Raw genomic sequence first — 27731 nt, forward strand, 5'->3', positions numbered from 1 at the left:
TTAGTAATAGCAATTATAGCATAGGGGCATAGCAGTAAAACTATATATTGTACATAGGACCCAGTGCCTTTAAGTAGTAGCTCAAAACCCCACTCTGTAGCTGATGGCGATGGAGTGGAAATAGTCTCCAGTTTGACAGGTATCTGCAACATAAAAAGAAAATAGCCATTAGAGAAGAGAACTGGGTATGGAAAATGATATAGATATAAAGAAGACACTATGGTAGTAAGTCATACTGGCCAGCAGCGTAACTAGTAAGAGTAGGTAAGAGATATGTACAGATATAGATAGTATTAATATGTACAGTGATACAGGTATAAAGACACTATATGGTAGTAAGTCATACTGGCCAGCAGCGTAACTAGTAAGAGTAGGTAAGGGATGTACAGATATAGATATAGTATCTACAGATATGTAAATGTCATTAACAGATTGCAGAATGAGTACAATACAGTACAGCTCAATACACACAATTGTTAAGGGGATGCACATTGCACAGACCAGAGAAAGACTTTAGTCTTGTTTACATCAGGGTCCCCCATTTTCAATTCAGTGATATATATTTTTGGGCATACACTTACAATATAAGCACATGGGAAACACATTATATGATGTATTCAGGGCCATTTCACGTTGATTAAACGTTACACATTACATCCTGCTAAATGAACGTTAACTAATATTACGCGGCCAGTGTTGAAAAGCCTTGAGGTCGCATTAAATTTTCGAGAGACCATAACGTTAACTTGACAGCAATGTGGATACAGCTTTATTTGAGCAGTTGCTACTGTAACGTTACCTTAGTTGACTACATAACTGTAGTAAACAAACTAACGTTAAACCGAAGTTAGCTTACCAGTAAATTCAGTACAGCGACAGCTGAAATCCACAGGACAGCCTGGTCACAATAATCGACGGGCCAGTTACATTTCCCCCAACCAGAGCCTAACTAGAGCCACATTCTGCGAATCAGAGGCAGAGTAGGGCGGGTCTTCGGTGCCAGCACGTATAGGTTGTCTCGTAAAGAATAATACTGCACTGTATCTGAGTATCTAGATGATTATCCATAAAAAACGCACGTTAATCGAAAATACCACACCATTACTGTACCAATGACAGTCAAATAATCTACAGAAAAGCATTACATTGCAAAATAATATGTCCAAGACTAGTGTCGCATGCACACACACACACACACACACACACACACAGATTGTAGAATAGCTCCCACTCTCCACCGTGTAACTCGACTCCCCCTACTGGTTGAACCAGGCAGAGCAGCTTAAAAAGACGTCATCTAGCGTCATCTAGCTTGCTACCGGCGGTAGACGCCTCGTTTTCCAGTCCCACATCTGTAGATAGGGATATTATTTTCTGGTTGTTGGTTAGCGTCCGGTGGGGCGGTCAATGAAATGATTGTATATGATCTTTGACTGGTAGCAGGTGTGGTTGAAGAAAGTTAGGTCTACAGGGCATTAGTTTAAGGGTAGGTAGGTTAGAGCGGCCAGGAAACACAGGTAGTGTGGTAGGGCTTGATTTAGTGTTTCTTAGGGTAGACATGTGGTAGGCCGGGGTTTTCTGCAGTTTAGACGTAGAAGCATATGTGGTCACATCAGGTTAGAAGGCACACCTGTTTGGAATATTTTGTTGGATTTATTTTGTTTGTTTAAGTGTTTGGTGAGCATACCTGGTAGCACCTAACACCCTGCGTGTATGACACGTCTATTTAGGGTGGGTGTGTTTTTTTTTATTTTTTTTTGTTTGTTTGTGCAACCTGGAAATGTGCGCTCCGTAGAGCTCACATTTCCACAGCGTCCCTTTATGGTTGTTATTATTGGCATTAGCATTCTTCATGGTTCTTCAGTGGTTCTTCGTGGTTCTTCAGTGGTTCTTTAGTGGTTTTTCAGTGGTTCTTTGGTGGTTCTTCGTGGTTTGTTAGTGGTTCTTAGTGACTGTAGGGTAAAGTGAGTAGCTTGTGGTGACTGGTACAGTAACGATGGCTACCATTAAGGATTTTGTTGAGAACCCCTCTGACGAGATGTTGGGAAGGTTTTCCAAAGAGCAGCTTCTGAAGCTTGCTGTGCACTACAATGTGGAGCTTACTGCCATTGAGAAGCGGTTGAAAACGACTGCCTTGGGGACTTTGAGGGCTATACTCATTGAGGAGCAGGTGATTGTGGCAACGGTGGATGAGCTTCTTTTGTCTGAGGTGTCTCCACAACTCTCTGGCGTGGCGGAAGGTGTTGCCATCGATTGGGGGCCTAGGGAGTTGGCATTTAGGGAAAAGCAGCTACAACAAGAGCGTGAGTTTAAGGAAAAACAGCTACAACAAGAGGAGAGGAGAGATGAGAGAGAGCGGGAGCTTAAGGAAAAACAGCTACAACAAGAGGAGAGGAGAGAGGAGAGAGCACGATCGTGCAATGAAGGAGCTTGCATTTAAGCATGCTGCCTTGCAGGCGGGTTCTCTGCATCCAGAGTCACGTTCCGGGTTTGATGTAGGCAGGAATATTAGGATGGTGCCACCATTCTTTGAGAAAGACCGCCTGGACACTGCTGCTGCAATGTGTTTTGGTTGGTAGGGCACAAGAAGCCTACACTGCTCTGTCCCTTGAACAAAGCGCTGATTATGAGCTGGTTAAAGCTTCCATATTGAGGGCTTATGAGTTGGTCCCCGAGGCCTATCGTCAGCGTTTTAGAGGTTATCGTAGGCAGGAGGGGCAGTCTTATGTTGAATTTGGAAAAGAGAAGGAGAACCTGTTTGACCGGTGGTGCACCTCGCAAAAAGCAGAGTCAAGGGAGCAGCTCAGACAGTTGGTTCTCCTAGAGGAATTTAAGAGGTGTGTTCCTGATAACGTTTCCACACATCTAAATGAGCATAAGTATCGAAGATAGCCGACGCTGCTGTCTTGGCTGATGAGTTTGTGTTAACACACAAATCTGTCTTTGTAGAGGAGGGCCGTGTGGAGTCCAGGGGTAGTAGGCGTCCTTCTCAGGGGAGCCGGTTCCCGGCACCCGTGTCTGCTGGTCGGTTTACTTCGACTCCTAGGCAAGGTGGCTCTGCTAGTGCATTCCCAGAGGGGGTTATCTGTTTTTACTGTAAGGAGCCTGGTCATATCGTTGCTGGATGCCCTGTGCTTAAGCAGAAAAATGTAAAAACGGTGGCTCTGGTAGAAATCATAGACGGGACACCTATGCCGACATTAGAGGGTGGGGTGCGAAGTATCAAAGGTGCAGACAGGGAGCTAGAGGGCTCCTCAACATTTAGGATGGATGGATTTGTTTCACTGGTTGGTGAATTAGGATCAAGGCAGGCTATTACAATATGGAGAGATACAGGAGCTTTCCAGTCTCTCATTCTGGATGGGATTTTGCCATTTTCGGAAGATTCTTCATTGCATTCCGGTGCCATTGTTCAGGGCTTTGGAGGAGGCTTTGTGAATACTCCTTTGCATGAGGTCTCGCTAAACTCTCCCTTAGTATCAGGCAATGTTGTCGTAGGAGTGTGTTCTCACATTCCCATAAAGGGGGTGTCCTTCATTCTAGGGAACGATTTGGCCGGTGGCAAAGTGCTGGCTACTCCAGTTGTAATTCCCGTCCCTGTAGTTTCTGAGGTTCCTGATGAGCTCGCACAGAAGCATCCAGGAGTGTTTCCTGTGTGTGCGGTAACACGCGCAATGTCAAAGGTCAAATGTGACACCCATGAGGTTGTTAACTTAGATGGTGATATGACACTTAGTGACACGTTCTTTGTTGAGTTGAAAAGTGGCCCTGATGAGGGGTTTGGTAAGGTGATTCCGTCTCATGAGCAGTTGGTACTAGAGCAAAACAAGGATGTCTCCTTGTCGTCCCTCTTTGAAGAGGCGGTTTTAGAGGATGAAATGGTAGATACGTCTCAAGGATACTTTGTTAGCAATGACGTGCTCATGAGAAAGTGGACACCACCTAACCTGTCCAGTCTGGATGACTGGGGCAGTGTGTTTCAGATTGTTGTTCCAGCCGTGTATCGTCCTGATATACTGCATCTAGCACATGATCATGATCTTGCTGGTCACATGGGGGTCAGGAAGACTTATGACCGGGTGCTGAGACATTTTTGTTGGCCTGGTTTGAAGTCAGATGTGGCACAATATTGTCGCTCGTGCCATGTGTGTCAGGTGGTTGGTAAACCAAACCAGAAGATCCCTCAGGCTCCTCTGCAGCCTATCCCTGCCGTTGGGGAACCTTTTGAGCGGATCCTCATTGACTGTGTTGGTCCCCTCCCTCGAACTAAGACAGGGAACCAGTACCTTTTGACTATTATGTGTGCAGCGACCCGTTTTCCTGAAGCCATTCCTTTACGCAAGATCACAGCCCCAGCTATATCCAAAGCTCTGGTTAGGTTTTTTTTCGACTTTTGGTCTACCAAAGGTCATTCAATCAGATCAAGGGTCTAACTTCATGTCCCGTCTCTTTGCTCAGGTCCTCCAGCAGTTGTCTATCCAGCATTGCCCTTCCTCTGCCTATCATCCAGAGTCCCAGGGGGCGCTGGAGAGATTTCACCAGACTATCAAAACAATGCTGCGGGAATATTGTACGGAGTTCGACAAAGACTGGGATGATGGAATTCCTTTGCTTCTGTTTGCTGCTAGGGAGGTAACCCAGGAGTCTCTTGGATTCAGCCCGGCTGAGCTGGTGTTCGGCCACACAGTGAGGGGTCCTTTGAAACTGCTGAAGGAAAAGTGGTTGGCTGACCAGACTCCTTCCTCTACTAATTTGTTGGACTATGTGTGTGACTTCAGGCTTAAGCTTAGTAGAGCATGTGAACTAGCGAAAGAGAACCTAAAGGTAGCCCAAGGAAAAATGAAGGTGTGGTATGATAGGCGGGCCCGACATAGGGTGTTCTCACCGGGAGACAAGGTGTTGGTTCTCTCGCCTATTCTTGGGTCTGCATTACAGGCTAAATACAGTGGGCCATACTCCATTGAGCGCAAAGTTGGTGAGGTCGACTACTTGATTAAAACTCCCGACCGCAGGCGCAAGAGTAGATTATGTCACGTCAATATGTTGAAGGCGTACAATGATAGGGCTCAGATTGACCAGTCAGGGGTCAAGCCTGTGGCTGTTCTAACAGTTTCTGCATCTCCTATTGTAGCCGACTGTTCTGTGTCGAAGGAGATTTCTCAGGGCCGGTTGCCAAACACCCAGATACTAGGTGACTTGGATTCACACCTGTCGTACTTACCACTTCCTGAGCGTACGGATGTGGTGCGCCTACTTAGACAGCATACACGTTTGTTTTCTGATGTCCCTAGTCGTACTAATGTACTCGAGCATGACATTGATGTTGGTAGTGCAGGGCCAATTAAGCAACATGCCTATAGGGTGAATCCGGAAAAACGAAGGATCTTGAGTAAGGAAGTAGACTATATGGTGAGACATGGCATTGCGGAGCCCAGTTCTAGTGCGTGGAGCTCCCCCTGCCTGCTTGTTGATAAGCCAGACTGCACTCATCGGTTCTGTACTGATTTCCGTAAAGTTAATGCAGTAACCAAGCCGGACTCGTACCCTCTGCCTCGGATGGACGACTGTATCGATCGGGTGGGTTCAGCAGCCTTTGTAAGTAAATTGGATTTGCTAAAGGGATACTGGCAGGTTCCGCTTACTCCGCGAGCACGTGAGATATCCGCTTTTGTCACACCAGAGAGTTTCTGCCAGTATACAGTGATGGCCTTTGGCATGCGAAATGCCCCAGCGACGTTTCAGCGGCTAGTGAACAAGGTCCTGGGCGGGGTAGCGTTCTGTGAGGCATATCTGGATGACCTGGTTATCCACAGTTCCTCTTGGTCACAACATGTGGAGCATCTGGCCGAAGTGTTCAAGCGGTTGGGTGATGCTAACTTGACAGTTAACCTTGCGAAATGTGAATTTGGACAGGCCACGGTTACCTACCTGGGTAAGGTGGTTGGACGTGGGCATGTGTGCCCCATTACAGCTAAGGTGGAGGCTATAGTGGGCTTCCCTGCTCCCATCACCAGACGGGAGTTAAAGCGCTTCCTAGGTATGGCAGGGTACTATAGGAGTTTCTGTAGGAACTTTGCTTCTGTTGTTGCCCCTTTGACCAATCTGCTCAGTCCTAAGGTACCTTTCGTGTGGACTGAGACTTGTCAACAGTCTTTTGAGAGCATCAAGGGTATTCTGATTAGCGCTCCCGTTCTGTCAGCTCCCGATTTTCAACTGCCATTCAAGTTGGCAGTGGATGCTAGTGACCTCGGTGCTGGAGCCGTCCTCCTGCAAGAGGATGCATTAGAGGTGGAGCACCCAGTGTGCTACTTTTCTAAAAAGTTTGACAGGCATCAACTGCACTACTCTACTATAGAGAAGGAGGCGCTCGCTTTGGTTCTTGCCTTGAACCATTTTGATGTTTACGTGGGATCCTCCAGTTTACCCCTTGTTGTGTATACAGACCATAACCCTTTGGTTTTTCTTCGCAGCATGGTGAATTCGAATCATCGTTTGATGCGATGGAGTTTGTTCCTCCAGGCGTATAACTTGGATATTCGCCACATTCGTGGGAGGGACAACGTGCTAGCAGACGCCCTCTCACGATCGTAGTACCGGTGTTTGTGGTACCCGTTATCGCTGTTGTGGTAGAGGCCCTGACAACTAAGGGGTCACAGTTGTTTTTGTTTTGTTTATGGGTTGTTGTGTAGTGGTTGCCTCTTGGGCAACCAGTTTGGTGGGGGAGGTGTTATGTACTAGAGGCCTGGTCACTCCTGTGTCACCAGGGCAGGCAGGTGAGGGCTGCCAATTAGCCAATTAGTGCTGATTGGTTACCTGCTGGGGAGCTTCAAAGGCAGACCCAGAAACACACATGCACGGTCTGTGCCTAGTGAAAGAGCTGTCAGGTTCTTACAGTCCTTGTCCGTTGGGTTACCAGTACATTAGCTTATAGTTATATTAGTAGTTCCTTGGTTTAGTAGCATTTTTGAGTTAGAGCACAGGGTTTTGGTGTTGATTACACATAGGTTGCGTACCCATGAGCCAGGGTTGTAACATCGGCCGATAGGCCGATTGCAGTCAACAAGGCACTTATCGGCCGATACCCGACCGATACATCGGTGCACCCCTAATATTAATATCGGTTATCGGTATCGGCCACAATTTTCACATCGGTGCATCACTACTGTGCACCATGTCGCAGCCTCCACAAAAAAACTCCCCCCCCCCCCCCCCCCCCCCCCCCTACCCTGTGACGCGCTGACCTAGCAACGTGACAGGAAGCCCGAAGGACAGGAGGTCCAACCCCCTGACCAATCAGAAAAAGGGGAGGGAGGGTTTATCAGTTCACCCCCTCATGACCCCTCACCCCTGATACGGTGCAATGACAAAGCAGAGCCATGACACCAGTCATAGCGTACTACATGAAGCGCATGTATACCTGTCAAGGGAACAGCTTCACATAGGCTCATGTGCGAACCTGCCACCTGAAATTTTACACCTTTTCCTAAAGGAAGAAAAAACAGACCAAGAGAGGGCCAAGGGCCCTGGTACAAGAGCAACAACCCTCCATCGCAACAAAAAAGGACGAAAGTACACTCTCACTACCGTAAAAGAGGAATGCCGTTTTTCATAACGAGAGAAGACACAAGTCCTCGATTAAGTACTGGCCACAGGCCTTGCTAAGTCCACATGACGGCGACCAAAAATTTTCAGAAAAATTTTTCTCTCTAATAGGGATGCCCCGATCACGTTTTTTGCCACCGATCAACGATCGTCGTGAGCCATATCGGCCAATACCGATCCGATACCGATCGTTTTTGATTAACACTTTAATCGCCGGAGACGCCGAAACTCGTCATTCCCCGCCATGCTCATTCTGCCGAAGACGCTGTAACACGTCTTTGATATCAATATTTCAAAAATCTGTGATCGAAATCATATTTCTCCCCCGGGGACCTGAGATATACTGCTGAGCTCCACTCAACTCTCTAACGGTTCAACAGGAAGTCATGTGGATGAAGTGGTGCTCACCCATATTTTGTCCGGGCACTCGCTATCATTAGCAGGACTCCATCTTGAGACAATGGATGTCGATCGGTTGCAAATAACTCGACAAACAACATGATTTGGACGTATATACTATTATACAACCTGGAAATGGATCGGGTATTTCTACATCCCATAATAGGAATATCTCTGCTCCACGCCCATCGCCCAACGGCGCGAGGAAGATATGGTAAGATTCAGCGTTTTTTTTTACGTGTTCCATATAAACTGCTCTGATGATCATATCACCCACACTAGATGAATGATATAACGTTGCCCACGGAATTATAAACGACCCCCCGCCCATCCGGTCAACATCGGATCATACGTAGTAACTCTAGAAGCACATCCAGTTGAAATTTTTTATCTTGCACAGATTCCTACCAAACTGTATTTGATCATCAATATAATGCATTTAGGGCTATAAATCAAGTTCTGGAGAAAGCTGCAGAAAACGATAAAAACATACTTATACTTTAGACCGTATTTTAGTATGAATATGTGAATGAAAAAGTATAACATTGCTACACCCTGAACAATAGATATAGGACATTGAATGGGCCATAATAATGTCAATTTAGCAATACAATTTAAAAAGTTATAGCCCTGCAAAGAAGGGGAACTTCTCCATAGACAAATAGAGCTGGCTAGGGATGGTAAATTATGAATTCAACCATGGCGATCAAAGTGTTAAAAAGAAATTAAAAATGATTTTATATATTTTTTTTTATTTTTTTTATAAAATATATATATTATATAATTAGACTTGTACTTGTATTATCTGCGCGACATCGCCACCACGCAACAAGTCAAAATGCTCGCTATCTGCAAACCGCTCCACTGTCTGTGTGTACTCTAGTAGCCTTCAGCTCCAAAAAGGATTCTCCTGTGCTGCAGCTGGACCCTATTGGTAACGTTACTGTGCTTTGGTCATATCACATTCAGCAAGCCCTCAGCTCGAATACGCATTGAATCAATGTTATAAGACATTGATATCAGGAGCTATCTGTAGCTACTGCTAGCCGGCTAGATGACGTTAAGACGGAACTTTTTAGTTCAATGGGACATTTCGTTTTGAACAGTCAGCTAACGCAAGCTAACGGAGGTATCAACATGGACTACTAAACTTGCTGGAGCATTTGTTGATATCAGGAGCTATCAGTAGCTAGCTGGCTAAATACCGTTAGACAATGCCTACTAAAAGTGAATAGTTGACTGGGTAATTTTGTTTAAACAGTAACGATAGCTAGGTAGCTAACGTTAGCTCAGGTCGAATGCACTATGACTCGAGCAGAGGAGCCGCCTCTCAGTCCTCTGTGTTTACAAACTGTACACGGGTGCGGGCGGAGCTAGGGAGGAGGAGCAGCGGCAGTTTGCAGGTCCTGTGTGTGAGACAGACAGCGAGTGAGATCTCCGCTTGATCGGTTTCCGCGATCGGCGAATATGACTCATTATCGGAATTCGCCGATCGCATATTTATACTGATTATCGGCCGATAACGATCGGTGGCCGATCGATCGGGGCATCCCACTCTCTAAGCAAAAGCACAATCCCAGCAGAAGCTGAGGGGTTACACCGTATCCCCAAAAACATAGTGAAACACACATATTGTAAACAAAATCATGTTTGAGGGGAGGGGGGGCCCAGGGGATAACCGGGGAAACCCACCCCTCACCACCTTACCCCTGATACGACGCCAATGTGTAGAGTAAGCTTTACATCATGCACGCCAGCACAGCCGAAGACCTTGTTTGAACAGGTACAGCCCTGTTCATGTGTGAAAAAACTTGCCACCTGTTTATTGTCATCACAAGCTGAGAGAGGGACTCATCCCTCGATCACATGCCACTATGCACAGCATTGTAGGGTAACTCAGCCAGTTGTGGGCTCAGCCACGTTGTCTAACGTTACATGAACACACACAACCTCATTATACAACAAAAACCCAGTTAATTTTTACTTGCGTAAAAAACAACACTGTTTCTAGGTACAGAGAAAAGCACAAGCTTTGGCCAGCGGTACCCAAGCTTATACAAGCGACCAAGACAATTCACACATAGCACATGTCGTATCTCCAAAAATACGTTTTGGAAAAAACATCGTTATTAACAAAACATTCGGGAGGGGAAGGAAGAGTTGGGTAATGTCCAATGGACCCTTACCTGCACCAACAAACGCAGGATGAGAAGGCCGCAACACAGGCTGGTCTCCACGTTGACGAAAGGCCTCTCGCTGGCGGGGCAAAAGAAGCTATGCCGCTCCGGCGAGACGCCCCCCTCCAGCAGCCGGTCATGGTGCAGTCCCGACTACATCTTCTGTCAAAGATGACGTCGTAGTCAGAATGCTAGGGCCTGCTATTCTCACGGCTAATGTTCAACGGTTGTAGCACAAGCTAACAGCTAACTCTAGGCTAACTGATAGCATCAAGCTAACGTTCCCAGCCGAGCGAACGTATGGGTAGCTAACGTCATAGCTAAACAGCTAACTGGCTAACACGTAGCTCAACCCGGCTAGGAAGCAAGCTAAGCAGCTACCACTGAAACTGTACAACGTGAGAAAACAATATAGGCCAACACTTCAGACAGCCGTTGTCTGTGCCTCTCCTCATCCGAAGAGAGAAGAGAAAAAGAAGGCAACACAGTCTTCAGAACGGTGTTTACCACACGGCGGTGTCGCATGGGGATATTCTCATAATGAAACACCAAGCTCACCTCCCTCGCGCCGGGTGATTTTCATCTTGAAAAGCGGGGCCAGTACGGTGACAGAGGGGATCCGTTTGTCCAGAGACCCGGGGAATTTTTAACCGCAGATTCGGAGCACGGTCCCAGAAAACAAAGCTTTCGATGAGAAGCTCATGTTAACGTGGGCATCCAGGGCTGTACACTGCGATGAGAAGATCGCAAATTGCCCCCTAATTTGGCCGGTGCGAGTGGAAAATAATATCTGGGGGCAAGCTTGCGAGTAGTGATTTCAACCCCTCATTCGCATTTCACTCCTAAATTAATCCATACAAATTGGATACAACATTTTTTAAAACATTAGCCTACAACCAGGGCTGTACAGCGCGACATAATGTTGCGGTTGTAATTTCATTAGACAGACCAGCGCGGACCTTTAATAACATGCAATTTAATTGACACGAGCAATGGGCTAACGTTAGCTGCCTGGTAACCACGGTATCCATTAGGACTATGCTAAGCTAACTAGCGTTAGCTGCTGCTAACCCTGGAAAACGGTCAAAGCGGACTCCACAACACTAGTTCCATTCGTGAGGAAAGGGGGTAGGTTATATTGACAACGCTTGACAACAGAAGTTTAAACATAACTTCATATTTATTGCTTATTCGTTTCTGTATATCATCCACTTTGCATCTCCGTGTGTTAAACTCTTCCTGTTTACATTCGAGTGTGACGTCATCACCTACGGCAGCTTAGACGATCAAAACGCGAACCTAGAACAAAACCCGAGGGAGGGGGGGGGGCTGGCTCTCTTGTTCGTTCTCGCCCCCTCTCTCTCTCGCTCTCTCTACATTCAATGATTTAAAGTAGCCAAACGTTACAGACAGTATAAATAATGAAATTAAATGTTTATATCATCAACTATCCAGTTAGTATTTATTAAATACTAACTGGATAGTTGATATAAACATTTAATTTCATTATCTGAAATATTCTAAAATCATTAAGTCTGCTATATCTATTATCCCTTTGTGTGTGATTATTATTTTCTCACAGTAGTGTGTGTATATATATGGATAGAAAAGTGGATAGAAAACACAGTACTGTGCAAAAAAGGCACCCAAGAGTTTTTATATAAATGGTCTTGGATGTAAATAATTTTTTTTATTAGTGTGTCAGTAGACTACTCTTAGTACATTTTCATTAAATAATTTTTTAAAGCATCTTCATGGTTTAATAATGCAAACATAACATATGTTGCAGGGAATTATTATAATCATCATATTGGCGTGACTGTATGCATCAAAGGGGTAAATCAAGCATTTTTAAGTGCTTTAGAGGAAATGTCAAAATATCGCGATATATATATCGTGTATCGTGATATGGCCAAAAAATATCACAATATCATTTAGAGGCCATATCGCCCAGCCCTACTATAATGGTAAAATAGTTATTTAAAAATGTGCCCCTAAAAAATATTCTTTGCCCCTAAATTTCTCATTTAGGGGCAAGTGTGCCCCTAGTGAAAAAGCTTAGCGTACAGCCCTGGTATCAAACCAGAACCCTCTCCACGCCGCTAGAGCAGCGAAAAAAGAATACCAGCCTGGGGCAGGATCTTCGTAAACTGTGTAGTTGTTCCCCCCACAACCAACACACCTGGCGCCCGCGCTGCAAACACATCACCCGCCCCAGAAAGGCCGTCAGCCCTCACACAGCCGACCGCCTCTCAAGTAACGTGTCCAACTGCAGAGCCGGAGGTAATGCAGGCGGGGATTTGCTCAGCGACGCAAGCCCCTACTACGAAGCTCCAATGGAGGTCAGAATGATCATCATCTTCTAGACACTCCGGTGGCGAAGACATTATCGCTGTATTTCCTCGAAAAATAGTGAGAGAGAAAACAAAGATGTCAACGCAGCTCCTTCTCTTCAACGTAGCTCCTTTCCAACTGTTTTACACTAAACTCAAGTGGTGTATACAGACACTCGCCGTGGTGAAAATAAGGAAGGAGCTGTTAGTATGGCCACACCCCTGCTTATGTAGAGGAGTGGATGGGGGTGTGGCCAGGCGGATGGGTGTGTATAGGTGCATGTGGAGAATTTATTCAGTATATAGACTGATATAGGGATATATTCCAGTAGGCGCAGAGCGCAAGCTATACAATACTATAACTACTGCTACAAAAGTAACAGTCACTTAACTTTAGCTTTTGCCCCTTTTATTCATACAATGCCTATGTTTTGGCTAGTGTTGCTCTTCTAGAAAAATAATCCTTTCAGGGTTGCCTATTGAAATACTGTACACTTCCAGTACAGAAACATTCAAGAGTTACTCTAGTCTTTACAGTTAAGAGGACTAATAGTACTGTAAGTATCTAAAATCAATCACCTTTCCCTTTTCTTAAGAAGGGACTGAATAATATTAATTTCATTCAAAAAGTACTTCCAAATAAACTTTCATGATTATGAATATGTAGGCTACATGTCAAAAGGGAAATATCTTTTGTTAATGTAATCTACTTGCACCTATGTATGTTATATAGCCTAGTACTATTCTTACTGGATTAAACATACATTTAAACAATTCATATTTTGTGGTGGATCCAACATAATTCACTCACAGAACTGTGTTGGGGATAAGGGTTCCGCACGGACCATATTGTTTGTTACTTTCCTGTCTGCAACAGAGTGTTGACGTTGAGTTGATGTTTAATAAATGTTTAGCGTTGTCTTTCGACACCCCGCCTCAGACTCCTATCCTTCGGCACTACACTTTCATGAATATGTAACGGAACTAGGGCTGTCTTAAATACTTCAAAGCTTCGAAGCTTCGTTCGATGGGCATGGGATTCGAATATGAAAATAAAATTCGAATATATAAAAAAAAAAAAAAAAAATTGTTGTTGCAAAATCAACTCTGCCTCTCTTTGTTAACTACAACAAGCAATGCTGTTTGTTATTTAAGGTGAGGTCGGACTCAGCACTGACAGATTTGTGTTCATTGTGCTGCTTTAATAAAGCCTCAAATGACGGCTTACAATATTTCATGAAAGCAAAGTGTTTCGTTTGTCTAAGATTTAAAAAGGTTTAAACTTTACAGCACTGACAAAGTTGAACAACGTGCTGTACAAGTCCCACAATTTTTTTTTAATTTTTTTTAATTTATAATCTTGAAGCTTCGAATTAAAATCGAATCTCAGCCCCGAAGTTTTGAATTCCAAAAAAAAAAAGTAAGGTCAGCCCTAAACGGAACGTAGGCCAATATCGGCCGATATGGTAATTTTATTACACATCGGTATTGTTCCGATGTCAAAATAGGGCTGATATAATTTTCTTTACATGTTTTGGTCTTATTGTGCGTTCCTGGTCATGATTTCTACTTTCTTGACTTTTGTGTGTGTGTGAGCACAGCGGTGTCTGTGTTTATTATTATTTCATGAAATTGGGACCATATCTTCATTTTACATATATTTTCATTATGTCAAAAGATTATGATTTGAAACGCTCTAAAAAAAAGTTAGTAATACAGGGGTACATATATATCCCTGGTGTCCATTTTCATCAGCTCCACTTCCATGTTAAAACGCATTTTTTAATCTGCACTCATTCGTTCAATTCTAGATAGAATTATCAAATGCAATCTCTTTACACAATGTCAGACCTCAAGCTTTCGACTCATGATGCTGTTAACGATTTAGAACACACAGTGGCGCAATTGCTCTACAGCCCACTTTGCCGGCTACCAAGCAGGCAGGAGGCGAGGATATATGCTGGGGAATGTGGCTACAGAGGCACCAGACTGCTCCGGTGGGGGGGGCGGGGGTGCGAGAGATCGCTCAGCCCAAAAAACCACATCCTCCACCTCTCCTCCGGTCCCTCTCCCCTATCGCGTGTCACACGCTGAAAAACAAGCCCCCCAGGCCGGCCCCCGCTTCTATGCGGAACTGTGACTAGAGCTCCATGCACGGAAGTGCTCTGGTGCTCGGCCGACAGCGATCTGTGTTCAGACTAATACCGGGAGATCGAGTAGTGCTCGCCCGCAGAATATAATAATAATAATCAGCGCTTACTAACGTTAGCGTCTCCGCTATTTCTGACCGAATTAGTCAACCTTTCTTTTTTATAATGGCAGATTCTTATTCACAGGGATTTTGTCGAGTTTTCACACGCTGTAATGTGGTGTCAAAAATGTATAGATATATGATGAATATGGCCGTTTCTCAGTTTTTTTTTCAATAAAAACGGACTTGGTATCAAACGAACACGTATATAAGTGGTTAAAATTCGGAAATATTTGTAATTTGTTACAGATACTGTATCTTGAGATTAGGCTATTAATGTTAATCATGGGGATTTAAAAAAAAAAAGTAAACAGTTAAAATGATATGGCTTTGATCATTTCATCTCTTAAGCTCAGCAGTGTCAGCAGTTCTAGGGAGCCACAACGGTTAAAAATATCAGTCATTTCTGAAAATCAATTACAAAAGTAAAAAAAAAATAATGCTTTTTGGAAAATAGCTCTTTATTTGATTATCATAAAGTGTTTTCTATACAGATATCGACATCGGTAAATATCGGTATCGGCCAGAACAGCAATATTAATATCCGTTATCGGTATCGGCCACAATTTTCACATTGGTGCATCACTAATGTTAGTCGACCAAAATCAATTCGCAACATATCACCGGTACTACTAGCTAGCTAACGTTATTTAGCTCCCGTCAAAACGAACGGGTTGGTATGGCCGTTACGTTATTTATATTTGACATTAGCTATTTATGGGTGGAATATTCAGATTCTAGCTCACTAGATCAGTCACATTAAACTTTATTTTTGTATAGCTTGCTAGATATGTAGCTAATGTTAGCTAGACTAATGAAGCTGTAGCTAACGTTACTTTCCAGGCAAACCACTCGGCAAAGGGCTAACGTTAATTACCCCCGTGCATTGAGTAGGGGTGGGACGATGCATCGATCCAGATCGATATATCGATCTATTATCAATAATCAAATAGGATCGATGCAACGTAAAAAGATCGATTCATATTGCGATACTCTTATTTTGAAAATCCCGCGAGTCATATCCGCCGGCGCCCAGTATTGTGAAACTCCGTGAAACTCCAGAGCAGCACTACAGAGCGTCTATTTTGCGACCCGATATAAGTCTGTGCATTTTTTCAAATGCATCTAACATGCTTTGCATCGTCGCCATTCCTTTATGCCCACGTCGCGTTAAATATCTAAATGAACGTCATGTTGGCTGCTTAAGCGAACTAAGCTAATCAGCTAACCGTGAGAGGAGAGGAGAGAGGAGAGGGGACTTGGGAAGGAGGAGGGGTCTACCTTTCTGTGGGGGACTGGGGGAGGAGCTGTGTGTGTGTGTGTGTGTGTGAGAGAGAGACTAGAGCCATATGGAATCCGCGATCACGGAATCGCGGACGGAATCGCGGAATTGAGCAATAAAAATGGAATAAACTATTATTATTATTTTTTTTTTTATGTTGTGGGACTTGTACAGCACTTTGTTCAACTTTGTCAGTGTTGTAAAGTTTAAACATTTTTAAATCTTAGACAAACAAAACACTTTGCTTTCATGAAATATTGTAAGCCGTCATTTGAGGCTTTATAAAAGCAGCACAATGAACACAAATCTGTCCGTGCCGAGTCCGACCTCATCTTAAATAACAAACAGCATTGCTTGTTGTAGTTAACAAAGAGAGGCAGGGTTGATTTAGCAAAAATATATATACTTTTTTTTTTTTTTTTTTTTTTAATAATCGAATTTTATTTTCATATTTGAATCCCATGCCCATCGAACGAAGCTTCAAAGTATTTAAGACAGCCCTATTAAATGGACTGTTATATCTTATTAAATTGTGGACATTTATTCATTCCCACTTATCAGACACTATTTCTGATGGTAAAATGAGCGTACAAAGCAAAATACAGAATTCTGAAATATTAAAACGAAAAAAACGGAATTTGGAAAAAAATTAAATGGAATTTGGAAAAAAATAAAACAGATTTCATATGGCTCTATGAGAGACTGAGGATGGACAGATAATGTTGATATTTAAACATGAATAAATGTATTCATGATCATCATGCAACATAAAACAATTGTAGGAGGTTTGGGAGAGGAAGGGGTTTTAGCTTGCGTGTTGTGAGTTCCAAAACATTTTACTTAAAGTTTAAAGCTCAATATATAAAAAGTGAACAGGAGGTCTATTTGTATTAAAAACAATAGATTGTTTTTCATTTAAATGTCTGGAAGAGCTCAAAAATAAAAACATCAATTGATATTTCTGTAGCCTTTTTTTAGTTGATCTAAATGTTACTGATTGTGTTAAATGGGCACATAATATCGCCTCATATCGATCGCAGGCACCTGAATCGAATCGTATCGTGGCAGACTTTGTGATATCGGCAATTATCGTATCGTTGTCCAAAGAATCGATATCGTATCGTATCGTGATTGTAACTGAGGGGTACAATTCCCTGACTGTATTGATAAGTATGGTATCATTAAACCACTACCGCTTTATGTACTTTAATTACTGGCCATACAGTACACGATATATGAATATGATGAACACTTCCCACAATGAAATCGGTTCCACACAAAGGTATAATCAAGTATTTAATGGAGCAAAGGGTACATAATATACTTTACATTATTCTTTGAAGGCACTTGTAAGGCAAAGGAATATGCGTAGGCAAATCAACACTGAATGTCCATTCTCTGGTTACGCAGGAGGTAATTATACAACCTGAATCTTAGGGAATTATATCTATGGTACACTAGTAATATAGCGGGAGATACTGGAAGGGGTTCCCCCTGGTTGTAAGCCAGCAGGGGTAGAAGATCTGTCGGTAGTAGGACGTCTGGTCAACGATGACTAAGGAGACTCCAGGTACAGGAGCCGGTGCAGTAGCCTCTTGATCCACAGACGAATACAGCTGTTCTCCGTAGACTGTAGCTCCACAGTGAAGAAAGCTAGTCGGCCGCAGGCTCTCTGAGGCGCCGACTCGACTTGACTCCTCGCGGGGTAAATCCAACACGTGCAGGCGTCGGCGATTATCCGCTCCATAAATCACAGGACCAAAGCAAATATATTCCAGCCGCAAAGGGCTATGTAGTCGTCGGGTAGATTAATCCAGTGTACATGTCCATACGGTTCTCGTCTAGGTCTCCTCGGGTGAAAGCGCCATGTGGTCGGCCCAGCCTGGATAAGAACTCTAGCTAATACTAGGAAGCGTTGGAGATGCTGGTCACTGTAGAACTTTAACCGCACGATACACTATACACAAATAGACTATTAATGACTTAATAGAAATATGTCGCACTCGACGGTATAGCGCCAAACTCTGACAATTCAGTTGCTAATTCGCACGCGGTCTCAATGCTCTATTCTGGGGCCAAACAGGCCATACTTCACCGCACGTTGTATCGTGGGTGAGGCTTCAACTTATTGGTAACTCACTAAGGGGCTAAGGGGCTTCTGTATTCACCTGCGCCGTATTTATACGCACGGTGAACAAACTAGTGCCAATCTCATTTCTGTCGCGTATCCCTGGGCAAGGCCGGGCATGTCCAGACACGTCTTGACGGTGACTTTGAACCTGACTCCGGAGGCCGGTCCCTGGCGCCGGTGGACCGCTGTCCAATAGGAGAATGAAATATTATGGTCTGTGCTAAAGGGATATTCCGTGTATATGTACAAGGAATATACAGGGGATATCAAACGATATACAAATACTATGCAATATATATCAATAAATAAATATATATATTCGGTTTAATCTGATCCTTTGTAACAGTGATGAAACTGGTGATTCCCACCACTAGCATTGAGCATTATTTTCAGATAACAACACACCACGTCATGTAGGGCTGGGCGATATGGAAAAAAATCATATCGCGATAACGATATGATAATGTTATCATATTTCTCGATATCGATAATTATCGAAATTGTTATAAGTATAAATTTTTTTCTTTTTTTTTTATAAACAACAGATGTATGTTTATTTTGCAGCAATTCTTTGTCGTTGCCTCCATCTTTAGTGTTACATCCCCTCACACTCCAGTTCTCAGGCTGCAGCTGGTTTAAAAGCGAAAGTAAACCGGCTTCTCTGCTGGCTGTGGCTCCAGGGGAGTTGAACAGTTCTGGCTCTGCTAGTTTATTTTCGATCTTTTGGCGCTTTTTTGGTGGACAAACCACCGCACATGTGCACTGTGACTCGTGACTGGAGTCTAGTTCTGCTAGCACACATAGCCTACTGTGTACAGACGGTTTCAAACTGTATTTTAAATTAGAAAGCAAACAAAATAAATGACAAGAGAAAAATAAAAAGTCAGTATTGTCATTTGGACAAGCAAAGCCATTACTTTAAGTTGCAGGCAAGAAAGACAAGTCTGTCCACTGTCTCTGGTTTTAAAACTGCCCTGTTGCAGGTCACAGTTTTCTCGTTTTTTAATCGTTATTTATTTTATTAGCGATATCCATTCATTTTTCATCCATACAGCCTGACATTATGTTGTGAATGGGTCTGAGCTTGAAAAGGGCAAATACCGCCGCCTATCGTCTCCCGGATGGTAATGCACATCATTGGATTGGATTGGGTGGCCATGTGCATCAGAAAAAAAGTCCGGTCCAGGGTTTTCCCATCTCTGGCAAGCAGTAGCGTGTTACCAGATTGACTGAGGACCAGGGTTTGACATAAACTTTTTGGCTCACTAGCCACTGTGGCTAGTGGTTTTCCAAAGTCACTAGCCACTCAGCACGTTCCCATTTTATAGCGTGATGAATATGTTTAAAATCAAAATGCATATGATCGGTATCATGTTCCACCATGAATGCATGAAAGGGGGGGGGGGAGGGGGGCGGGGGACGTAGTTTCTGATTATTGATTACCAATAACGGCATTCGTTATTGTAGCATCATACACTGATGTGTCATGTATGTTTATGTCATAAATGTCACTATAAATTGAAAATGGGGGACCCTGATGTAAACAAGACAAACGTCTTTCTCTGGTCTGCATCCCCTTAACAAATTGTGTGTATTGAGCCGTACTGTATTGTGCCCATTCTGCAATCTGTTAAATAAAGTTTTCATTCATTCATCGGCTGGTTGGCTATGCTAACAAGGCCTGATCAGCATGAAATCTACGTGAAATCGTTCTTACCTGTGGCCGGTTGGATCCCAAAAAGGATTTCCCAGTTATTGATCGCCATCTGGTAGATCGATATGTCCATTGGCTGATGCTATATTCCTTTACTGCATACTGAATTCGGCGTCGCAAAAGGTATTCCATGCGATCTGATGAAGGCATAGCTTCACGCTAACAGAAAAAGTAGGCCTGAATGAAAAATATTTACATCCAGTCTGAAAACAAGGAATACTCCATTCTCGAGACAGCACCACTACCAGGATCTGGCCGGTAATGCACTTTTCCGAATTGTTGTGGGAGTTGTAGTATTATGTAGTATCACTTGGATTGACTTAATTATTGCTGATGCCTTTGGTAGACTACAATGTTTTTTTTCCATAGAAAAAAAGTCACCGGCCACTGTGGCCGGTAGAATGACGGAGTTACCGGCCACAGCCGAATTCTACCAGCATGTGGCCGGTGTTAATGTCAAGCCCTGCTGAGGACCCTCAGAGCAGCATTGATTGTGTTTCGGACTATAACGTTGGATCAATAAACGCGATCAATATTTGGAATGGCGAGCAGGAATTGGATTCATCTTTTTGCAGAACATCTGATGTGAGGTAAGGACTCTATTTTACCAGTATTGGGTTAATCAGATGTTTTGTTTTCTCAGCCATCGCAGCGTGTCTGTGTGTGTATGTGTGTATATATGACGTTAGCGCTGACCAGGTCATGGATAATAGATTTTTCAGCCCGCTTCTCTAGTGTGCATAAGTACACATAATACTATCGATAATCTAGCGTTTATTTGAAAACGATTCATAAATCAGCCGTAAAATGACAACGTGTTTTGTGTATTCCACTAAAGAGCTATTATCGCGGATTTCTCTGGAATCACTCGAAATCTTCAACACTATACTCGTATTCAAAACGGTATAAAACGGAAATGTACCAATGAAAACAATCCATTTTGTACATGTTGACTTCAAGCAAGTAATTGATAAGCGACGGGTGTATTAGACCCATAGCCATAATTTAAGATATAGTTTAAGTGTTCGCAAATTTCCCCGTTCTCCCATTGACTTCAGTGCTGGCACGAAACGGCAATATATGGTCAAAGGGGCGTGGCACTCAATGTGTTAAGCGACGTCATCCCCCGCTAAGAGTCATGGGAGATGTAGTAAATACAACAGTCCTTTCATGTAGGCTAGAACGCTGTGAATTGTGACTCAGTAGCCACTACAGTAACATCATTAAGTCTGCTATAAGCTATTCTCCCTCTCGTGTGTGTGTCTTTATGCAGTTTTAAAGCACCTTGGCTTTGTTCTGAATGCACTTTGTTGTAGTTATCCTACAGAGAAAAGAAAATGCACTTGACTTTAAGGCACATTTTGTTGTATGCAAAGAGAAAATGTTTAAATTGCACAATCTTTCAGCAGTCAGTCTGGAATTAATGTATGTATGCATTCAAAAGTGCTGAATAAATGTTTTATGGACCCATAATAGTGATTATTAATATTATTTAAATTAAGTTTTGCCATAATCATGTCTTTTGACATAATCAGATAGCTAAAAAAGAAAAAAATAACATTATATATATTTATATTAATCATATTTCGGCATTCGGTTTTCGGCCAACTGTTTTCTATTTTTGGTATTCGGTTTCGGCCAAGAATTTCCCATTCGGTGCATCCCTAATAATATATATATTTTTTGTATTTTATTTTTTAATTATTTTTTAAACATAACATCAAATTAGACACAAGCATTAACAGTAAACATCCAATGATATCACCATTTAAATAAATGTAGTATACGAGATATATACCTAATACTTGCTATCTAATACCCTACATACATATGCTCTCGCTCGCTCACCCCCCCCCCCCATTATCATTAGTTTCTAACCAGGCACTACAATTCATATGCTAGCTTTTATTCTCTCCACCACTTCTAACCAGATTGCAATTTTGGTTTCACTGACACCTAAAATTCTTGCTGTAGATATTTCTAGATAAATCACATCGGTAAGAACCCATACCTTCCGGCACATTTTTTCCGGTTGAAACCATTGTGATGCTATCAGCTTTTTAGCCGCTGTGAGACCAGATAAAACTAGTCTCTTTAGCTGTATAGGGGCTGCAAACTGAAAAACATCATTCAACAGCAATACAGAGGGTTGTACAGGTATGTTCAGAAATAAGAAATTTGATAATTGCTGGGACACTTCTTTCCAGAATATCTTAACTGGTGGGCAATCCCAATACATGTGCATAAATGTACCCTCATCCCCATTTGTACATAAGGAACATCTGGAGTCTTGTTTAAGTCCCATTCTGTTCAATCTTATAGGAGTCCGGTATGTCCTATGAATATAATTAAGATTAATTTGTTGATGGTCCGGGTTACGTGACGCAATTCGAACGTTTGCCCAGACTACTTGCCAATCAAAATTTATTTCCAAGTCTGGTATATCCCTCCTCCAGACTGAGTCTAGGGGGAGGATTCCATACGAGGACGTTAGTAAGTGATGATAAAAATCAGATACGAAGCCTCTCGATGTCTCTCTTTCATAGAAGAATTTGTGATATCCGTGGTGCTCAATTGGTATCCTTAATGGGACTCCATGAGCCTTCAAACAAACCAATAACTGTGCGTAAAAATAATATGTGGAACTGGTGAGATAATTTTTTTTATGTATGTCTTGATAGCTACAAAAACCCCGTTTGTTGAATGCCCTGCTTTTCCCATTTAGGGTATGTTATAGGTCGTTTTCCAATCAGGAGTGCATTGTTATTAAATAGGGGAGTATGACCGTGCCATTTATGTTGGTTAGAATATTTTTTTTGTGTTTCACGCCATATCCGGATCACATGAGTAATAAGGGGCCAAATTTCAATTCGCATTGCTTAATTGATAATATGGTGTACTGTATACTATGTCCTGCAGTCTATGTGGTGCTACTATATTTTCTTCTAAGTTTCTCCAGGATACAGATGCTTGGGAATCAAACCAGGTTGTCAGTGGTCTTAAAGAGTACGCTTTAAAATAGTGGTAAAAGTCTGGAAATGCCATACCTCAGTCGGCTTTGTTTCTCTGTGCAGTGGATCTTTTTATACGTGGAGGTTTGTTATTCCAAATAAATTTGTATGCGGTGGAGTGTAATTTTTTCCAGTAACCATCAGGAGGGGGTAACGGTAACATTGAGCTAATGAAGTTGATTCTAGGTAAAACATCCATCTTAACTATTGATACCCGTGCCTGTACTGAGTTTTTAAGTTTGGACCACCTGTCAAATCGTATTTGATCTTATCTTCGAATTTTATGTAATTGTACTTCACCTTATAGTAGTAGGAAAAGGCTTATAGTAGGGAATACTTCAACTCCTAAACATTTGAAGTGTTTAACCATTGGTATTTTTTCTGGAAGGAGTATATTCTTTGCAGGGGCATCAAGTGGAAGGAAGGCCGACATTGGCCAATTTATCTTAAATCCCGATAGATTACCAAAGTCATCAATCAACTTGAGAAGCTGAGGCATTGAAGTGTTCGGGTTTTGCATGAACAATATTACGTCGTCCGCATATAAACTAATATGATGTTGTGTGCCCTTGATTTCGATTGGTTCTATGGATTGGGATTGTCTTATATATTGTGCTAAAGGCTCTAGTGATAAAGCGAATAGTCCGGGACTAAGAGGGCAACCCTGTCTGGAAGAGCGCGATACCGGAAAGATTTCGGAGGTGATTATACCTGTTGTCAGGGTTAGAAATTAACATTTTTTTTCAAGGGCTTTTTTTGCCCCCCTTAATTGCTTTTCGGGGGCTTTTTTTTGTATTTCGGGGGCACTGAATTTTTATGATGAAAATTAACATAAGGATTATAAAACATTGTTGACACTTTTTTTTACAGTCTTCGTCCCTATGTTTGATAATGTAATGTTAATGTCTCCATATATAGGGCTCTACGCTAACCTTTTTCCCAAGGAGCACATGTGCTCCTAAATAAAATGTTAATAAATAAAATCTAAATAAAAATTTAGGAGCACACAAAGAAATTTAGGAGCACAGTGAAAATTGTTCAAGTAACACAGAGTTTATTAACTATTTATCTCATGCATTATTATACTGTGCGTGTGCACACTATGAATTGAAAATGGGGGACCCTGATGTAAACAAGACGAAAGTCTTTCTCTGGTCTGCATCCCCTTAACTTGTGTGTATTGAGCTGTACTGTATTGTACCCATTCTGCAATCTGTTAATAAAGTTTTCAATCAATCAAACGCAAAGGATATCGGTTGTCAAGCTGCTTTTGTATGTTGTAGTGTTGTTATGATACCAACATTTTGACTTTGATACAGATAGGAAAGGTAATGGAATATATTATTAGATGACAGAACATTGAAAATTCTTTATACAATTATTTAATTCATTATGAAATAGAAATTCCGTTTTTGGGTGGAACGTTTGTTGCAAGGAGGGAGGAGGCGGGGACCGCTGCGTGTTACACACAACACGGAGAAATGGTCTAGCTGCTTCGGTGCGTCGTTAACGTTAACGTCGGAAGAAATTCCCCACTAAGCCCTAAATTCAGAGCAGAGCAGTATCCTAATGACTTTTATGCTTCAGTCGATAAGGTGTTTTGCGAATTCTGTCAACATACCGTGGGGACTGGACCCGCAAAAACACGTGCGAATATCACTTCAAAAGCCATGTCAGCCGGATTCCTCTCTTTCTCCTCGTCTATCTTTTGCTCAAAATAAAAATGAATGGGCTTCATGGCTGGCTGATTTTTTTGCGTTGTCTGATTCTGAATGTATAACTTGCCTAAGCCGGTACCGTGACTTTGTTTTCGGGCGCTACTGTGATTGGACGTTTATGCGCCTTGTGTAATGTGGGACTATTATAACAGCGGAGCTGTTTTGTAATCGTCACTCGTCTCGAGTAAATGATTTTTCCGGGTGGCGCACACACACATATTATTAGGGCCAAATACAAGGGAAATGCTCGCACTGTAGATCATATATATAATTATATATATAATTAGTAAACTGTCGGGGGCATTTTCTGCCCCCCTTAACTGATATTCGGGGGCATTTTGTCCATTTTCAAGGGCATTTTGCCCCGAGCCCCCGTTAATTTCGAACCCTGCCTGTTGTAATCATGGCCGATGGGTCTTTGTATAATACTTTAATCATATCAATGAATCCTTTTCCTAATCCCATCCTTTCTAGTACTGCCCATAAATAAGACCATTCCAACCTATCAAAGGCTTTCATCGCATCCAGGGACAACATCGCTATAGGTGGGGTGTCATCCTTGCTGGCCTCTAACACGTGTAATATCCGTCTTATATTATCCGTGATCAAGCGGCCTCTTATGAAGCCAGTCTGATCAGGATGAACCAAAGACGTCATATGCTTTTGAAGTCTGATGGCTAATACCTTGGAATACAGCTTGATATCGGTTCCGAGGAGGCTCAAGGGTCTATAACTACCGCAATCAGTGGGGTCTTTGTCTTTTTTAAGGAGGACTGTTATGAGTGCAATATTGTCACAATATTGTTATTGAAATTCCCCTCCTTAATTGAGTATAAAATCATATTAAGTAATAGGGGTCCTATTACATCCCAGCATGAGGGGTACATTTCTGGTGGGATACTGTCCCTTCCAGGGGCCTTACCACTTTGCATTTCAGCTATGGCCTCCCTAAGTTCATCTAGTGTGATGGGTGTTTCTAGCTGTTTAGCGTCATCCGCTGATAGTTTAGGAAGGTTAATTTGATTAAGATATATGTCCATTTTGTTTTGATCGAAGGCCATTTCTGATTTGTACAAGTTGGAGTAAAACTTTTTGAATGTCTCGTTGATTTTTTTAGGGTCTGTAACAAGTCCTTGCTGTGCCTTAATAGTAGGGATATCTGTAAATTTTGCATCCCTAATATATATAGTATTTTCTCCAACATAGATTTTTTTTATCCACTTTTTCTCCCATTTTCTATATTTTCTCCCATCCCAATTTCGTATCATCCAATTCAACCCTCCCCTGTCACGAACGCTGTTTCTTGCCTCCCACAAGCCGGCTGCAATGTGGACTTAAGTCATACATAGCACAAGTCCCCTCCGGTACTTGAGGTAACAGCAGTCGCATCTTTTCACCTGCGCAGCTCGATCTCTCAGTGGCGAGGAGTAACGCGTGGGAGGCTCACGCTGCCCCCGACACTTCCTGATTCTACTGCGCAGGCGCACCAACCGACCTGTAGGAGTCGCTGTCCACAACGCCCGATCCCCACCCATCAGTTTCCCACCCCCTAATACGGCCAATGTGTATTAGTATGAACGACCAGCTAAACTGAAAGCAATGTGGAGCGCTGGGCTCGAACAGGCGAGCCCAGCGTCTCCGCATTCGTGGCGAGCGCCTTGCCCACTACGCCACGTAGCCGCCCTTTCTCCAACATATAGTATTTTATCCAACATGGATATAGTACTATTTCCCTCAACATAGATGATATAGTATTTTCTCCAACATAGATATAGTATTTTCCCCAACATAGATATAGTATTTTCCTCAACATAGATATAGTATTTTCCTCAACATAGATAATATATAGTATTTTCCCCAACATAGATATAGTATTTTCCCCAACATAGATATAGTATTTTCCTCAACATAGATATGGTATTTCCCTCAACATAGATATAGTATTTCCCTCAACATAGATATAGTATTTTCCTCAACATGGATATAGTATTTTCCCCACTATTTTCCCCAACATAGATATAGTATTTTCTCCAACATAGATATAGTATTTTCTCCAACATGGATATAGTATACTATTTCCCTCAACATAGATATAGTATTTTCCTCAACATAGATATAGTATTTTCCTCAACATAGATTATATAGTATTTCCCCCAACATAGATATAGTATTTTCCTCAACATAGATATCGTATTTTCCCCAACATAGATATAGTATTTTCCTCAACATAGATATAGTATTTCCCCCAACATAGATATAGTATTTTCCTCAACATAGATATAGTATTTCCCCCAACATAGATATAGTATTTTCCTCAACATAGATATAGTATTTTCCCCAACATAGATATAGTATTTTCCTCAACATAGATATAGTATTTTCCTCAACATAGATATAGTATTTCCCCCAACATAGATATAGTATTTTCCCCAACATAGATATAGTATTTTCCTCAACACTGGCCCCTGTAAATATCCTAACCCAACCCCCTCCAATGTACAGTCATTTACCTAGTATGGTTTTGTCAATAGTTCAATGTACAATTGTGTTTGTTTGTACAGTGTCTCCCCCCCCCCCCTCAATGTACAGTGTTACTTGTTTATACAGTGTGCCCCCCGGCCCCCCCCCCCCCCCCAACCACCTCCAATGTAAATTACCCAGTATGGTTGTCAATATCCCAATGTACCCAACCCCCCCCACCCAACCTCCTCCAATGTACAGTTTCTACGTCAAATGTATATACTCCCTTTTCTTGACTCCTTCTGTATCACAAACAGTACTGTATTTGCAAATCTGGTATGTCATAAATGTATAGATGTAGCAGTACTGACTATCTGTATGTCATGTATGTCATATATGTCTATATGAATTGAAAATGGGGGACCCTGATGGAAACAAGACAAACGTCTTTCTCAGGTCTGCATCCCCTTAACAATTGTATGTATTGAGCCGTACTGTATTGTACCCATTCTGCAATCTGTTAAATAAAGTTTTCATTCATTCATTCATTCATTCATTCATAGATATAGTATTTTCCTCAACATAGATATAGTATTTTCTCCAACATAGATATAGTATTTTCCCCAACATAGATATAGTATTTTCCCCAACAT

The 27731-nt window shown here is 42.3% G+C and overlaps 1 protein-coding gene across 1 annotated transcript in view; it reads left to right on the forward strand.

Moving 5' to 3' along the window:
- The window catches only part of LOC311236958 (uncharacterized protein), a 90742-nt gene that overhangs the window by 21102 nt on the left and 41909 nt on the right, over positions 1–27731 (forward strand). The gene's annotated exons all lie outside the window — the stretch shown is intronic.

The sequence above is a fragment of the Notolepis coatsorum genome (assembly GCF_963971535.1).
Source record: "Notolepis coatsorum genome assembly, chromosome: 11".
In the NCBI taxonomy this organism is placed as follows: Eukaryota; Metazoa; Chordata; class Actinopteri; order Aulopiformes; family Paralepididae; genus Notolepis; species Notolepis coatsorum.